Source organism: Phyllobates terribilis, unplaced genomic scaffold (genome assembly GCF_046119375.1).
Source record: "Phyllobates terribilis strain yellow unplaced genomic scaffold, ASM4611937v1 Scaffold_98__1_contigs__length_5973952, whole genome shotgun sequence".
In the NCBI taxonomy this organism is placed as follows: Eukaryota; Metazoa; Chordata; class Amphibia; order Anura; family Dendrobatidae; genus Phyllobates; species Phyllobates terribilis.
This window is the reverse complement of record NW_027362858.1, coordinates 2910057-2927220: the sequence shown is the minus strand read 5'-3', so window position 1 is coordinate 2927220 and position 17164 is coordinate 2910057. Positions and strand designations below refer to the sequence as shown.

The following is a 17164-nucleotide window of genomic DNA, read 5'->3' as shown; positions in this document are numbered from 1 at the left end:
GTGTAATGCCCCCATTATGCCCCTTATGCAGGATGTATGATGCCCCCACACAGTGTAATGCCCCCATTATGCCCCTTATGCAGGATGTATGATGCCCCCACACAGTGTAATGCCCCCATTATGCCCCTTATGCAGTATATATGATGCCCCCACATAGTATAATGTTCCCACAGTACCGCCTGAGGTAATGCAGTTGGAATAAGTCCTCTGGAATTTGTTTTCCCTCTGCCTGCTCCCCTCCATGTATACCCTCGAGCATGTATACATGCATGTAGGGGAGCAGGCTTTACTAGATATCGAGGCTTTGTACAGTAATATACCGCATGAGGATGATATCAGAGGAGTAAGACATTTCTTGAAATCGAGATCAATAGAGTGTAGCAGAAATAATGACTTCATGGAGAATCTTCTTAAATACACTCTTGTTCATAAGTTCTTTCTTTTTGACAGGAAGTTCTTCACCAGCTCAGGGGTACTGCGATGGGAAGCCCCTGTGCCCCATCATATGCTAATCTAGGTTTGAGCTGATGGGAGGAAACCACAATATTCAGGGATGATTATAAGTGGTGGCATCCATATATTGGGGTATGGTATAGATATATTCAGGACAATTTTATCTTCTGGTCAGAGACGAGTGAACAATTTCTTGAATTTGTCAGGGAAATCAACATCAATAGAGTGGGCCTTAGATTTACATCAGAGGTTAATTATAACCAGTTGCCTTTCCTGGATGTACTAATCAAGAAATAACGGGATGGGACCCTAGGGACACTCATCTACCCTAAACCTACAAGCACTAATAAACTATTGAAGTGGGATAGTCACCACCCCATCCCCCAAAAAAAGGAATACCCAAGGGACAATTTTTACAGTTGAGAAGGAACTGTTCTAATGTCACAGATTTTAATATACAGGCAATAGACATGAACACCAAATTCAAGGAAAAAGGTATCCACAATACATTTTGAATTTCACACAGTTGTTTGCAGAAAAACGGGAGAGACAGACACTCCTCCATACCTAACCAAGAGAGCAAGAAAAAGATGGGATAACACAAGTAATAGGAACTTGTGACAATCAGAGTGACCGTATCTTTAATATCCTCAGAAAACACTGGGATATACTTGTGGTGGACCCGGACCTGAGGGTGCTGTGTGATCTACTCTCACAATAACTTTCAGAAAGGGTCGTTCAATTAGGGACCGTTTAGTGCATAGTTTCTATAAAAAACCTGCACCCAAGGGGACTTGCTTAGATAGAAGAGTTTGCGGTTTCTTTATATGTGGAGAACGTTGTACATGTAATTGGATGAGACCATGCAAATCTTTCTCGAGTTCCTCCTTTTTCTAGAAGGACTATTCCAACTGTAAAACCTCAGGACTTGCATATATGGCCACTTGCACCTGCCCCCTAGATTATGTATGCACGACCAAGAGTTAGTTAGTTAGGAGGGTGGGGGAGAGGGGCATTTGCGCGATACACGCCATGGTCAGGACATCCCATTAGCGAGACTCATGAACAGTGTACATAGATGTGAAACCGGAGACATCTCCTTTTGTATCATTGAGATGGTTAATCCCAACGTGAGAGGAGGTGATCACAATAGATGTATCCTCAAAAAGGAAAGTGAGTGGATTTTTAGACATTATTCACTAGCCACTAAGTGACTCAATGAGCAAATTTCCTATGCCTGTTTTGTGTGAATACAGCCCCATTCTGGATTACATTTTTGGATTTTATACTCTACCCATTGCTACTCAGTTCCCTGTGAATGAGGTTCACATATTGTTTTACTTCATCGAGATATCTGAGCTTCTATATCAGAATTATTTCTTATCAGTTATATCCCATGTAACGGGTCTGGGAGGTGGAACCACAGAGCAACTATACAAAGGGGCAGTCCTTGTAAGGAAGCGGGTGACACCCAGGGAAGGCGGGCAGGTAGTCACGGCAAGTGACAGGGACAGTCTCTGGGTAGAAGGGCAGGTAGTCACGGCAAGTGACAGGGACAGTCTCTGGGTAGAAGGACAGCAGGCAGGTGGCTGGTGAGCGCTTCCAGGTGAGCGGGCGAGAGTCTCTGGACAGGCAGGTGGTCACGGCAAGTGACGGCAGAACCTCCAGGTAGACTAGCAGACAGGTAGCAGGTGGATGCTCCCAGGTGAGCGGGCAAGAGTCTCTGGACAGGCAGGTGGTCACGGCAAGTGACGGCAGAGCCTCCAGGTAGACTAGCAGACAGGTAGCAGGTGGACGCTCCCAGGTGAGCGGGCAAGAGTCTCTGGACAGGCAGGTGGTCACGGCAAGTGACGGCAGAACCTCCAGGTAGGCTAGCAGGCAGGTAGCAGGTGAGCGCTCCCAGGTGAGCGGGCAAGAGTCTCTGGACAGGCAGGTGGTCACGGCAAGTGACGGCAGAGCCTCCAGGTAGGCTAGCAGGCAGGTAGCAGGTGAGCGCTCCCAGGTGAGCGGGCAAGAGTCTCTGGACAGGCAGGTGGTCACGGCAAGTGACGGCGGAGCCTCCAGGTAGGCTAACAGGCAGGTAGCAGGTGAGCGCTCCCAGGTGAGCGGACAGGCTGGTCCATAGACAGACTGACAGGTGTCGGAACGCAGACCGTCGGACCGCAGGCTTGCAAGCAGGTAAGCGGATATCAGACAGGTATCAAGCAGGTATCTGGCAGGTGACTGGCAGGTAACAGGCAGGAATCTGGCAGGTGACTGGCAGGTAACAAGCAGGAATCTGGCAGGTGACTGGCAGGTAACTGGTAACGGGACCTGAGGGCTGAAGCAGAGTGAAGGCTTTGCAACAACATTGCTCGGGCACCTCCATCTTGGAGGAGGTGCCTTATATATGGAGAGGTCCTCCGGCCATTGGCCGGGGACTCCTTAGAGCGGCGCGCGCGGCCCCTTTAAGAGAGGGGGAGCGCGCACGCGCACCCTAAGCACAGTGACCAGGGGAGGAGCGCGCGCTGCCAGCAGAGCGGGAGGAAGACGCCGGGCACGGAGCAGAGAGGTGAGAGGAACAGCGTCCCTGCCTAGCAGAAGGCAGGGACGCCGACGCTACAGTACCCCCCCCTTTAGGCCCCCCCTTTTTTAGGCCAGACAGAAATTTACCAAGGATGAGAGGGGCATGTATGTTCTCCCGGGGCTCCCATGTTCTCTCCTCAGGACCAAACCCCTTCCAATCTACTAGAAAAAAGGTCTTTCCTCTTACCCTTTTGGTGGCCAGAATGTTCTCTACCTCAAACTCGTTTTCAGCGGAAACCGGAGCAGGAGGCGTACCTGTAGACTTGGAAAAAGAGTTAAGTACCACGGGTTTGAGGAGAGATACATGGAAGGAGTTAGGGATCCGCAAGTTGGCCGGGAGTTTCAATTTATAGGCCACCGGGTTGATCTGTTTGATAACCTCCAGTGGGCCGATGAACCGAGGCCCTAACTTGTAGGAAGGAATCTTGAGCCGGACATACTTGGACGAGAGCCAGACTTTATCTCAGGATGGAATTGTGGAGGATCCAGGCGTTTTTTGTCAGCGTGTTTTTTCATCCGCTCGGATGACTGAAGGAGTGCGGATCAGGTACTCTGCCAAATGGAGGAAAATTTGCTAACGAGAGATTCCGCAGCCGGATTGTCCACCGAGGTGGAGACGGGAAATGGGATCCGAGGATGCTGACCGAAGACTACAAAAAACGGGGATTTGGAGGAAGATTCGCTCTCGTGATTATTGTAAGAGAATTCGGCCCATGGTAGGAGATCCACCCAGTCTGAATGGTGGGCATTAACGAAGTGCCGGAGGTAACTGGTCAGGATCTGATTGATCCGCTCCACTTGACCATTGGACTGTGGGTGGTAAGCGGAGGAGAAGTCCAGGGTGACGTCTAGCAGCTTACATGTGGCTCTCCAGAAGCGTGAGGTGAACTGAACCCCACGATCCGACACGATGTGGAGGGGCAGGCCATGGAGACGGAAGATGTGGCGGATAAAGTCTTTAGCCAGCTCGGGTGCAGACGGGAAGCCTGGCAGGGGAATGAAATGAGCCATTTTGGAAAAGCGGTCAGCGACCACCCAAATGACCGTACAACCGGCAGAGACAGGGAGATCTGTTATGAAGTCCATAGCTATATGCTGCCAGGGGGCAGCAGTTACTGGAAGAGGAAGAAGGCGACCAGCTGGCAGGTGTCTCGGAACCTTGTTGCGGGCGCAGGACACACAGGCAGAAACAAAGTCTATTACGTCCTTGTGCAGGGTAGGCCACCAGTAGAGCCGGGTAATAAGCTGGAGGGTCTTTTTCTGACCGGCGTGGCCAGCTAGCTTAGACGAGTGACCCCAGTGTAGGATCTTCTCCCGATCAGGTACCGTTACGAACGTCTTACCGGGAGGGAGACGATTTAGACTCACGGGGGCCACCTGCATTACTCTGGCGGGATCGATGATGTGTTTAGGCTCCTCCTCAAGATCAGACACCAGGAAGGATCGGGACAAGACGTCAGCTTTGATGTTTTTGTCAGCCGGGCGAAAATGAAGAACGAAATCAAAGCGGGCAAAAAACAAGGACCACCGGGCTTGGCGCGGGTTAAGTCTCTGGGCGTTCTGGAGATAGGCCAAGTTCTTGTGGTCTGTGTAAATTATTACCGGGTGAAGAGCCCCCTCGAGCAGGTAATGCCACTCCTCCAGTGCCAGCTTAATGGCCAATAATTCTCGGTCTCCTATAGAATAATTGCGCTCAGAAGAGGAGAAGAGTTTGGAGAAAAAGCCGCAGGTTACCATTCTTACGGAAGATGATTTTTGGGTAAGTACCGCCCCGGCTCCGGAGGAGGAAGCGTCAACTTCTAGGAAGAATCGTTTGTTGCCGTCCGGATGATGCAGCACCGGGGCGGAGGAGAAAGCCTGTTTTAAGGAAAGAAAGGCTTCCTCTGCTTCGGGCGGCCATTCTCTGGGATTAGTACCCTTACGGGTGAGCGCAGAGATAGGGGCAGTCCGGGAAGAGTAGTGCGGTATGAAGAGGTGGTAATAGTTGGCGAAGCCCAGGAACCGCTGAATAGCCTTCAACCCCTCTGGTCGGGGCCACTTCTGGATGGCAGACAGTTTCTCAGGATCCATTTGTAGGCCGGTCTGAGAGATTATGTAGCCCAGAAATGGAAGAGAGGTCTGCTCAAAGATGCACTTCTCATATTTAGCGTAGAGGTGGTTCTGCCTGAGCCTGAGCAGGACCTGACGAACATCCCTCGGGTGAGTAGGAAGGTCCGGAGAGAAGACCAAGATGTCGTCCAGGTACACAACCACGCAGGAGTAGAGAAGGTCACGGAAGATGTCATTGACCAACTCTTGAAAGATGGCAGGAGCGTTACAGAGACCGAAGGGCATTACAAGGTACTCATAGTGGCCGTCCCGGGTGTTGAATGCCGTCTTCCACTCATCCCCCTGACGGATACGGACCAGGTTATACGCCCCACGGAGATCCAGTTTGGTGAAGATTCTAGCCCCCCTCAGACGGTCAAATAATTCAGCAATGAGCGGGAGGGGGTATTTATTCTTCACTGCAATCTGGTTAAGGCCTCTATAATCTATACATGGACGGAGTGAGCCGTCCTTCTTTTTGACGAAGAAGAAGCCTGCTCCCGCCAGGGAGGTAGATTTCCGAATAAATCCCCGGGCCAGATTCTCCTCAATATATTCTGACATGGACGGGGTCTCTGCAGCGGACAAAGGGTAGATACGCCCACGGGGAGGAGTAGAGCCGGGTATCAAGTCGATCGGGCAGTCGTATGGTCTATGAGGGGGTAATGTCTCTGCTTCTTTTTTATTGAAGACATCCGCATAAGACCAATAGGGAACCGGTAGACCGGGTAGATTGACTGGGGTAGGAGAAGGACGAGCAGGATGAACGGGAACTAGACAAGTCTTATGGCAGTCCTGTCCCCAGCGAAGGACTTCTCCGGTCTGCCATTCAAGCACGGGTGCATGTTTCTGGAGCCAAGGTAGGCCTAGCAAGAGTGCGTGAGAGAGTCCAGGCAGAACATGAAAGGAGATGCTCTCAGAATGCAGCATTCCCACCTGTAGAGTTAGAGATTCGGTGATGAGTTGGATGGGATGTGGTAAGAGGCCCCCATCCACGGCGGCCACAGATAAAGGTACGGCCAGAGGTTTGGTGGGAATACGGTATTTTTCTACCAGGGATTGAGAGATGAGATTTCCAGCAGCTCCTGAGTCAAGTTGAGCCAGTTCAAAATAGCGGTTCTCTCCGCAGATGATAGAGACTGACAGCATCAGGGATGGAGAGGGTTTACTTTTCTCTAGGGCGACCTCTCTGAGCGATCCTAGACACAGGCGTTTCCCGACCTCTCTGGGCAGGAACGGATCCGGTGCTCCTTACTGCCACAGTAGAAGCAGCTCCCCTCGGCACGGCGTAAGTCTTGACGGGTTTTGACCATCTTGGTCTGGTCGACCTGCATAGGTTCAGGTGAGTGTGCCTGGGGAGTAACGGAGGGAGTGACGGGTTTCTGGAAGGTAGGGGCTAGACGTGGAAACCTCCTCTCACGGGTGACCTCTTTGGCGCGCTCCTGGAACCGGATGTCAAGTGTTATTAAGTCGTCGAGAGTGGTAGGAATGTCCCGACCGGCGAGTTCATCTTTAATACGGCCGGACAGACCCTCCCAGAAGACAGACACCAGGGCGTCATTATCCCAGGCCAGCTCCGAAGCAAGGGTACGGAACCGTATGGCATATTGACCCACGGTGAGATTTCCTTGATGGAGGCGTAGCAGAGATGATGCGGATGAGGTCTTCCGTCCGGGTTCGTCGAAGACTTTCCGGAAAGCCGTGAGAAAGGCTGGCAGGTCGGACACCAGGGGTCTCCTCTCTCCCATAGAGGATTTAGCCAAGCCAGTGCCTCCCCCGTGAGATGGGACATAAAGAAGGCTACTTTGGCCCGGTCGGAGATAAACTGGTGGGACAGGAGTTCAAAGTGCAGGGTGCACTGGTTTATGAAGCCCCGAGCTTGAGCGGGATCGCCTCCAAAGCGAGGAGGTGCAGAAAGCCGGGGTCCGGGGCAGGATACCATGGTATTGGTGGGCAGCGGCGCTGCCGGGTTGCGAGTCATGACACTAGCGGTGGTTGCTGGTGGAGCAGTCAGAGTGTCCAGGCGAGAGTTGACATTCCGCAGGTGACTCAGGATGGACTCCTGTTGGGACCTCTGCTGGGACAGTTCATGACATAGGTCCGAGAGCGAGGGAGCTTGGGTGCCACCGGGTTCCATGGCCCGAGCAAACTGTAACGGGTCTGGGAGGTGGAACCACAGAGCAACTATACAAAGGGGCAGTCCTTGTAAGGAAGCGGGTGACACCCAGGGAAGGCGGGCAGGTAGTCACGGCAAGTGACAGGGACAGTCTCTGGGTAGAAGGGCAGGTAGTCACGGCAAGTGACAGGGACAGTCTCTGGGTAGAAGTACAGCAGGCAGGTGGCTGGTGAGCGCTCCCAGGTGAGCGGGCAGGAGTCTCTGGACAGGCAGGTAGTCACGGCAAGTGACGGCAGAACCTCCAGGTAGACTAGCAGACAGGTAGCAGGTGGATGCTCCCAGGTGAGTGGGCAAGAGTCTCTGGACAGGCAGGTGGTCACGGCAAGTGACGGCAGCGCCTCCAGGTAGACTAGCAGACAGGTAGCAGGTGGACGCTCCCAGGTGAGCGGGCAAGAGTCTCTAGACAGGCAGGTGGTCACGGCAAGTGACGGCAGAACCTCCAGGTAGGCTAGCAGGCAGGTAGCAGGTGGACGCTCCCAGGTGAGCGGGCAAGAGTCTCTGGACAGGCAGGTGGTCACTGCAAGTGACGGCAGAGCCTCCAGGTAGGCTAGCAGGCAAGTAGCAGGTGAGCGCTCCCAGGTGAGCGGGCAAGAGTCTCTGGACAGGCAGGTGGTCACGGCAAGTGACGGCAGAGCCTCCAGGTAGGCTAGTAGGCAGGTAGCAGGTGAGCGCTCCCAGGTGAGCGGACAGGCTGGTCCATAGACAGACTGACAGGTGTCGGAACGCAGACCGTCGGACCGCAGGCTTGCAAGCAGGTAAGCGGATATCAGGCAGGTATCAAGCAGGTATCTGGCAGGTGACTGGCAGGTAACAGGCAGGAATCTGGCAGGTGACTGGCAGGTAACAAGCAGGAATCTGGCAGGTAACTGGTAACGGGACCTGAGGGCTGAAGCAGAGTGAAGGCTTTGCAACAACATTGCTCGGGCACCTCCATCTTGGAGGAGGTGCCTTATATATGGAGAGGTCCTCCGGCCATTGGCCGGGGACTCCTTAGAGCGGCGTGCGCGGCCTCTTTAAGAGAGGGGGAGCGCGCGCGCGCCCTAAGCACGGTGACCGGGGAGGAGCGCGCGCTGCCAGCAGAGCGGGAGGAAGACACCGGGCACGGAGCGGAGAGGTGAGGGGAACAGCGTCCCTGCCTAGCAGGAGGCAGGGACGCCGACGCTACATCCCACTTATACTATTTAGTAACTAACAAGTGTGGTGTTCCTCGTGTATCTCTAATTATGCAATAGGGGTGAAATTTGGCCATTTAGGAATATTTTGTGGGCCACCATCCCATATTTTATGAAGTGATAAAGTAGATCTACATGCCTATTGCATGATGGGAGGATGTGAAATACTTGTTTTTAGTCTCCCTTGACGCTGATCTCAGATAGAGGACTTTTCTATATTGCTGGAACGCAACCCAAATTCATTATGTGCTCCGGAGTGGAACGCATGCACAGTCGTACATAGGAGACTGTAATGCTCTCCGGCATAGAATACACACATCCAGGTGTGCACAATCGCTGACAATGACCCTAGATGCGCTCTGGCATGGAGTGCATAACTACAGGCATGCGCAGTCACGGGTATGAGTGGCGCGGCGGCAATCAGTTTATCTGGCGTTTCAGTGTAAAGTGCGTCACTTCCAGACATGCACACTAGGGGATGGACATTATAGGACCTCTAGCTCATGAGAAGTAGCACAGACGCTGTACATTATTGTAGACAGACTCCATTCTATATGTCCTGTGACAATTCACCTCTAGGAATGGGAATGGGTCTCCTAGTCTAGGAGGGGTTTTGCATGAAGTGGGATATTTATACATGGACACCTGGCTATTAGGCACACTATGTTGAACATCATGAATTATCATCCCTGTATCAAGCCTCCTGATGAACCTGTTGGATAAACGCATTGAGGCAGATTATTGAAACATTCTCTGATGACTATCATACCCTTTCCTTTATATATACCTTGAGACATATCTGATCCTATTTAATGTATCAGTGTATTTTTTTGATATATATATCAGAGTTAACCAGGGAGTCTGACGGACAGCCATCAGTGAGCAGAGGTGCCATTGTTGTTCCTTAGAGTGCCAACCTGCGCGGTTAGGCAGTATCAGCTTTGTTTAGGTACAGGATAGGGTAAGGTAGTGACTGTATCAATTATTCAGCAGCATCATTGCTTACATCTGTTTATATAGATCCACAACAAGTCATTGGGCTCCCTCTCCTTCCCCATCATCACAGTTTCAGCGACATCCACATTCCCATGACGGTGATACCATTGAATAGAATAGTGAATCAGGAGTTGAAAGCTCCCTGATCCACCATTCAGCCTTCGCCTGTGAGTCTGAGACTCCGTGCACAGCAGGCACAAAGACGTCACTACATCACGGCTGTATTGTGGAGACTCAGTTTGACCAAGGTTTCTGACCTTAATTAGCCGCTGTGTTTTTGCTGCCAAGAGATGCAGAAACGTTGCCGAAATTTCTGCAGCAAATACTCAATGTGCGCACATACCTTAGGGTTATGGCTTGTTCACTATCATCATAAGGAAAGGCCAGGTGATGCAAATTTCCCAGATTTATAAAAACCTCCTCTAACCTTGTGCCATTAAAACGCAGCCTTGGGTTCTTCTAAGCAGCTGCCTAGCACTCTGAAAATGAAAATGGTGGAGGCCACAAAGCAGGAGAAGGCTATAAGAAGATAGCAAAGCGTTTTCAATTTACCCTTTGTTACAGGGCGGTATTCCGTATATTAATCATTAATGCCAGCCTTGACCATCAGTAACCAATATCCGGCTAATACCTCACATGTTACGTACTCTGATTCCCTTGCTATAAACTATACTGAACGGCGACTAACTGAGATGAAGCCGTGTATCAATGAAAGATATTTATTACACACAAGTCTTCAGTTATTATACTACTAATTACCGCACTAACACAGTACACAATAATAATATATAATTAGCCCCACAATAACCTAATTATACTTCCCACCCACTTACCTAAAAAAATACATACATTAATAAGAGTCCACCGCCCATCACTAACTATCCCTACGGAGAACAAGGGGTTAATAGCAGCGATATTTAGCAGAGTCCAGGTGCTGTGAGGCTGAAGATCCTGCTTGAGGGTGACCACAGTTGCTTGATGGTAGGAGAGGGGGTGCTGCAGCCATAAGGAACGCTGGGGTCGTGTGGGGTGAAGAGAGGCAGAAGATCAGGTCAGAAGGTGAGCAGCAGAGTGTGACAGGCTGCCCGCTGCGGAACATAGGGAGGACATGGAGAGCGGAGGAGGGGGCCATGGATGAAGGGGCTGCTGCAGAGTACAGTGCAGGACGGGAGCAGGGCTGAGGCTGGAGAGCAGAGGAGATGAAGGGACAGCGGGCAAAGGATGACACAGAGAGGAGGAGGGGGCAGGGCCGGCGTCAGCACCCGGCGTACCCGGGCAAGTGCCGGGGCCCTGGAAAATCAGAGGGGCCCACCGCCCACTCACTGTCGGGGCCCTGGCCGCTTCCTCGGCACCTGTTCAGGGACGCAGGCGCTGCTTGATTGCCGGCACTCCCCCCAGACACGGCCACGCGCTGTCCGGCTGTGTCTGCTAGTAATGACGCGGCAGGGTCGACGGCACTGCACCTTTAATTGTGCTTGTGTGTCGCCCCTGCCGCATCATTACTAGCAGACACAGCCGGACAGCGCGCGGCCATGTCGGGGGGAGTGCCAGCAATCAAACACCGTCGGAGCGGAGGTCCTGCACAGATGGGCGGGAGGGGCCCGGACCCGACCGCAAGTGGGCCCCTCTGATGTTCCAGGGCCATGAAGTCTGTGACACGCCGGGGGCCCTGCACTGCCCCATACCTGAGGAGCTGCTGGACAGGACACTGGACCGGGGACAGGTGAGTGAGGCTTCCCCAATCCCCATATTAAAAATATTTGCAATGGGTCTGTGTGAGTGCATGTATGTGAATGTCAGTGTGTATGACTGTGTATATATATTTGTCTGTTTTATATATGTCTTTAAGAATTTTTGTAAAAATGTGTGTATGTCTGTATGTGTACATATCTGTGTACCGTGTGTGTGTGCGTGCATGTGTCTGCGTACCGTGTGCGTGCATGTGTCTGCGTACCGTGTGTGCGTGCATGTGTCTGCGTACCGTGTGTGCGTGCATGTGTCTGCGTACCGTGTGTGCGTGCATATGTCTGCGTACCGTGTGTGCGTGCATATGTCTGCGTACCGTGTGTGCATGCATATGTCTGTGTACCGTGTGTGCGTGCATATGTCTGTGTACCGTGTGTGTGTGCATATGTCTGTGTACCGTGTGTGCGTGCATATGTCTGTGTACCGTGTGTGCGTGCATATGTCTGTGTACCGTGTGTGCGTGCATATGTCTGTGTACCGTGTGTGCGTGCATATGTCTGCGTACCGTGTGTGCGTGCATATGTCTGCGTACCGTGTGTGCGTGCATATGTCTGCGTACCGTTTGTGCGTGGATATGTCTGCGTACCGTGTGTGCGTGCATATGTCTGCGTACCGTGTGTGCGTGCATATGTCTGCGTACCGTGTGTGCGCGTGTCTGCATATGTGAAGGATGAGGGGGCAGGCTGGGCCCTGTGTACTATATATATATATATATATATTTCTCCGCCGTATCTCTGCATCATGAATCGTGGTATGTGTTAAAAGGGCCCACTGAGACTCTTTCGCCCGGGGCCCAGAAAAACCTGGAGCCGGCCCTGGGAGGGGGCCATGGATGAAGGGGCTGCTGCGGAGTACAATGCAGGACGGGAGCAGGGCTGAGGCTGGAGAGCAGAGGAGATGAAGGGACTGCGGGCAAAGGATGACACAGAGAGGAGGAGAGGGCCATGGATGAAGGGGCTGCTGCGGAGTACAATGCAGGATGGGAGCAGGGCTGAGGCTGGAGAGCAGAGGAAATGAAGGGACTGCGGGCAGAGGATGACACAGAGAGGAGGAGTGGGCCATGGATGAAGGGGCTGCTACTTAGTACAGTGCACGATGGGTGCAGGGCTGAGGCTGGAGAGCAGAGGAGATGAAGGGACTGCTGGCAGAGGATGACACAGAGAGGAGGAGGGGGCCATGGATGAAGGGGCTGCTGCGGAGTACAGTGCAGGACAGGAGCAGGGCTGAGGCTGGAGAGCAGAGGAGATGAAGGGACTGTGGGCAAAGGATGACACAGAGAGGAGGAGCGGAACATGGATGAAGGGGCTGCTGCGGAGTACAGTGCAGGACGGGAGCAGGGCTGAAGCTGGAGAGCAGAGGAGATGAAGGGACTGCGTGCAAAGGATGACACAGAGAGGAGGAGGAGGCCATGGATGAAGGGGCTGCTGCGGAGTACAGTGCAGGACGGGAGCAGGGCTGAGGCTGGAGAGCAGAGGAGATGAAGGGACTGCAGGCAGAGGATGACACAGAGAGGAGGAGCGGAACATGGATGAAGGGGCTGCTGCGGAGTACAGTGCAGGACGGGAGCAGGGCTGAGGCTGGAGAGCAGAGGAGATGAAGGGACTGCGGGCAAAGGATGACACGTGGAGCTAGAGAGGAACAGAAGCAGGTCAGGTGGAGGCCGGCAGGGAAGTAGAAGAGTAGAGCGTGCAAGCACTGCAGTTCTGCCATAACCTCTGCCCTCCTCCTGGCGTGCATGTGACGCGCCCCCTGGGCCAGTGCTGTAGGGGATACCCGGAGCCGGATCTCGATGGGGGTAGTAGTCCTTGTGGCGGTGACCCGGTCCGTGCCCAGGGTGTCAAACTAAGTGGCAGTCTATGGCAGTAGATGTTAGCTTGATTGTCGACTACGCCACCCGTTGAGTGCGGCTTTGAAGCCGCCGCTGCAGAGCAGTCCGCTGAGGCCGGTGGTATATGTGCAGCAGGGATGGTATAACCCCCAACGGGAGGGGTATGGCCTCAGGGCAGCAGGTGTAGATGGTGGGGGTTGTGACGGTGCAGTAAGAAGACTCAGAGTCGGGAGATGCAGTTCAGGGTTTTTACTTACTGGTGTTCTTTTAGTCACTCTGGCCTTGAGTGACCACCCGAGCCGTGCTGCGTCGACCAGGTCCTGGACTCGGCCAACCCCCAGGCAATTCCGGAGCGTGGTTCTGAGCTCCTTTCTGACTCTCCCTTCCTCTGGCCGTTCCCACCAGGGATCCACTTTTGGCCGGCTCCCTCGGGTCTCTTGGTGGTCAACCCTCCTCTGGGCTCCCTGACCCTATACTTGGTGTGCCTTTCTAGTGGATTTGGTGAGGGTCGTGGCAGATCCTGACCACGACCTCCGGTTCCTGGCTAAGGTTTGTTTTGGCCTCTGCCGGCTTGGGATCCGGTACCCTTGTCCGCCAACCCTTCACCCTTCTGTCCTTATTCTGGGATCTTGGGGTTCTCTTCTTGTTTCCTCTCTGGGTCCTTCCTACTCCTCTCTCTCTCTCTGCAGGCTCTGTTCTGGAGCTGGGCCCAGCCGGAGCCACGGCTCCCTGTCAGCCCTCCTGGCCGAGCTCCTCTGCTCTGCTCAGGCTCTCCTAGACTCTTCTTCTCCCAGACTCTTCTTCTCCCTGCAACTAGATGGTGCCCACCTTATATATTCCCTCTATGTGTGAGCTCAGGTGACCAGCACCCAATGAGCTCCTATCTTTACCCAGACTACTCCCCCTATCTGCCCCTACACTACTGGGATGTTCCACCCCCCTCCCACTCCAGCCAGGGACAGACGCTGTTGTACCTGCACATATACTGGTGGGAGTACCGTCGTTCTGTCCCCCGAAAATGGGATGTATGTAGTGCATGCAGCCTACTAGCTCAGTTCCACACTCCATCCTTACCCGGGAGTGGAATACCACACCTCTGGCTTGAGGTGTAATACCCCTGTAGCAGCCGAGTCCTCAGGGTGCTACATTCCCCCCTGGTAAACCACAGCACGTCCTCGGGCTGTAAAGGAATAAAAACATCCACAAACATACAAATTTTTTTTCAAAAACATCATAAACATACAAAACACTATATATATCATCAGCATAAAACTTTTCATATAAAACTTTTCATAGTAAACATTCTTGTTCCTCCGGCCACGGTGCAACTTGCGACCGGGTAAAGTGCAACAGTCTCTTCAAGAAAAACACAGCTTTCCTATAAAACCAGTAGGGGGCGCCTTAGAAAGCGCAACTATATACAAGGGGAGGTATGGCCGCTCTCAGTCCTCGACCAGTGGGATTAAGGAAGGAATGACCGCTCTCAGTCCTCGGTCAGTGGGAAGAAGGAACATACGGGTAACAGTTTAATTTGCTGGTCCCAACGGGGACTATAATGGTAACAGTTCCTGTACCCCGACGGGTAACTATGCACAGTTCTTTTTACCGTACTCTAGTAACGGCGTCCTCCTGATGCTTCCTCCCTGTACTCCTCAGACCCGTCCGGGTCCTCTTGCTCCTCCTGACACCTCAGCTCTTCCTCTGTCAAACGGTGTACATGAAGGGCATAGGGTCCTTTGGCACATTGGTGCCGGGTGAATGTGACCTCGTCACCCAGGTATAGGTCACGACCTCTGTGTCCCTCCGGTAGGTGGGACTCAACATCTCTTCTGGTCACGAAGACGTCGCCGGGGGTGTGATGATCTCTGATGAAGCCCCAACCGTGCTGCAACTGGAATTTAATTACAGTCCCGGTGGCACGGGGACCGTGGGCTGCACGGGGGTTCCTTCGGGTCCGGCTCTTTTGTTCTGCACTTTTTATTTGCAGCCGCTGCTCACGGACCCGCCTCTCTCTTCGTTCTCGGTCAAAGACGTCCAACTGCTGGCGGCAGCACTCCGCACGCTCAGCTGCGGCCGCCCGGGTCTCCTGAGTGAACCCGATGAGGTCTCCTCCTGCGGGGTCCCACTCGAACTGCGCCTCCTCTATCGAGAGCGGGGTCATCTTGACGGGCGCCGGAGCCGGGATCAGGGGCTCATCCAGGGGTCTTTCTTTCCGGAGTCGGGGCTGGTGGTACTCCGGTGGCCACACAAAGGGCTGCCCATCCGGGCAAGTGTGCTGGGCAAATAGGTCTTCACCCAGGTGTGGCGCTGTGGACGTTGAGAGCGCGGTGGTGGTGGCGGCGCCCGGGTTCACCAGGCCTTGCGACCAGGCTTGGGGCACCCTGAATGTAAAGGGCACCGTGAAGACGGCGGCGCCCGGGGTTACTTGGCCCAGCGACCAGGCCGGTGGCTCAGTGGGGGTGGAGGGCGCTGTTGGCACTGTGGCGCCCGGGGGCACTCGGCCTTGCGACCAGGCCGGTGGCGTCTCCTGCTTGGCCGCGCTCAGGGTTGAGGCGCGTGACGTCACAGGGGGCGTGGCCGCGGCTTCTGTTTGAGGCCTAGTCGGGAGCGGTGACGGTGCAACGACGGGCACGGCAGGGGAAATTTCGGGCTCTGCGACGGGGAGCTGGGGCAGGCTCACGGCTTCTCGGCTCGGGGTAGTGACGTCCCCTTTACCTGCCTCCGTTTCTTTAGCTCCTTCCTCGGCGTCGTCTCCGGCCTTGATTCCTCCTGCACCATCCTCAGAGGCGGTCTGACTCCTCATCTCGGGTGGCTTGCTCCGCTGGCGGGTTCCAGCCTGCAGGGCCATCTCTCTGCTCCACTCCGTCAGCGTTTCTCGCTGCACCTGGGCCATCCTCCGTGCGAGGCGCTCCAGCTCGGTCTGCGCACACTCCCGGTCTCGGGGGAGCTGTGCCAGGATCTCCACCAGGCCTAGTGGGGTTGTCGCTTGCAGCAGGCTCCTGACCACAGGGTCGGTGCTGCCTGACTCTCCCTCCATCTCCGGGTGCGACTTCTCCGGACTCCTCTCCAGACTCCTCCAGGCGGCTCCCATCTTCTCTGTTTTGTTCTGTATCCGCCCACATTGAGGGTGGTCCCGGGGCAACTTGGTGATTGTCAGTTCCAGGGGCAGTCCCCCCACGCTGATGGACATCTCTAACATCACAGTCTCTGCCGGTGGGGGCGGTTTCCGCTTTTGGCGCCATTCCTTGACCTGGCCCACGATGGGAGGTGGCCTCTTGCCACCCTCTGGCACGCCCATAATGGCGTCCGCTCTGCCAGGGCGGGAAATCTTCTGAAATGGCGGGAATCGTCTCCCAGTGGCGGGAAACTCCGTGGATGGCGGGAAAAAGCTGCAGATGGCGCCGGATGGCGGGAAAACTCCACCGATGGCAGGAAGGAAGTGGAAGATGGCGCCGGATGGCGGGAATCTTCACCACAGGTAAGTTTGAACAGTCTTTTTCAGGCACGCAGTACCCGGTGGTTGCGGGCACGATATCCTGCCGACTACGCCAAAAGTTGACGCGCCCCCTGGGCCAGTGCTGTAGGGGATACCCGGAGCCGGATCTCGATGGGGGTAGTAGTCCTTGTGGCGGTGACCCGGTCCGTGCCCAGGGTGTCAAACTAAGTGGCAGTCTATGGCAGTAGATGTTAACTTGATTGTCGACTACGCCACCCGTTGAGTGCGGCTTTGAAGCCGCCGCTGCAGAGCAGTCCGCTGAGGCCGGTGGTATATGTGCAGCAGGGATGGTATAACCCCCAACGGGAGGGGTATGGCCTCAGGGCAGCAGGTGTAGATGGTGGGGGTTGTGACAGTGCAGTAAGAAGACTCAGAGTCGGGAGATGCAGTTCAGGGTTTTTACTTACTGGTGTTCTTTTAGTCACTCTGGCCTTGAGTGACCACCCGAGCCGTGCTGCGTCGACCAGGTCCTGGACTCGGCCAACCCCCAGGCAATTCCGGAGCGTGGTTCTGAGCTCCTTTCTGACTCTCCCTTCCTCTGGCCGTTCCCACCAGGGATCCACTTTTGGCCGGCTCCCTCGGGTCTCTTGGTGGTCAACCCTCCTCTGGGCTCCCTGACGCTATACTTGGTGTGCCTTTCTAGT

The 17164-nt window shown here is 54.2% G+C and overlaps 1 protein-coding gene across 1 annotated transcript in view; it reads left to right on the top strand.

Annotated features, from left to right (window-relative positions):
- Window positions 1-17164, top strand: part of LOC141198616 (uncharacterized) — a 40264-nt gene that overhangs the window by 497 nt on the left and 22603 nt on the right. The window lies entirely within an intron of this gene.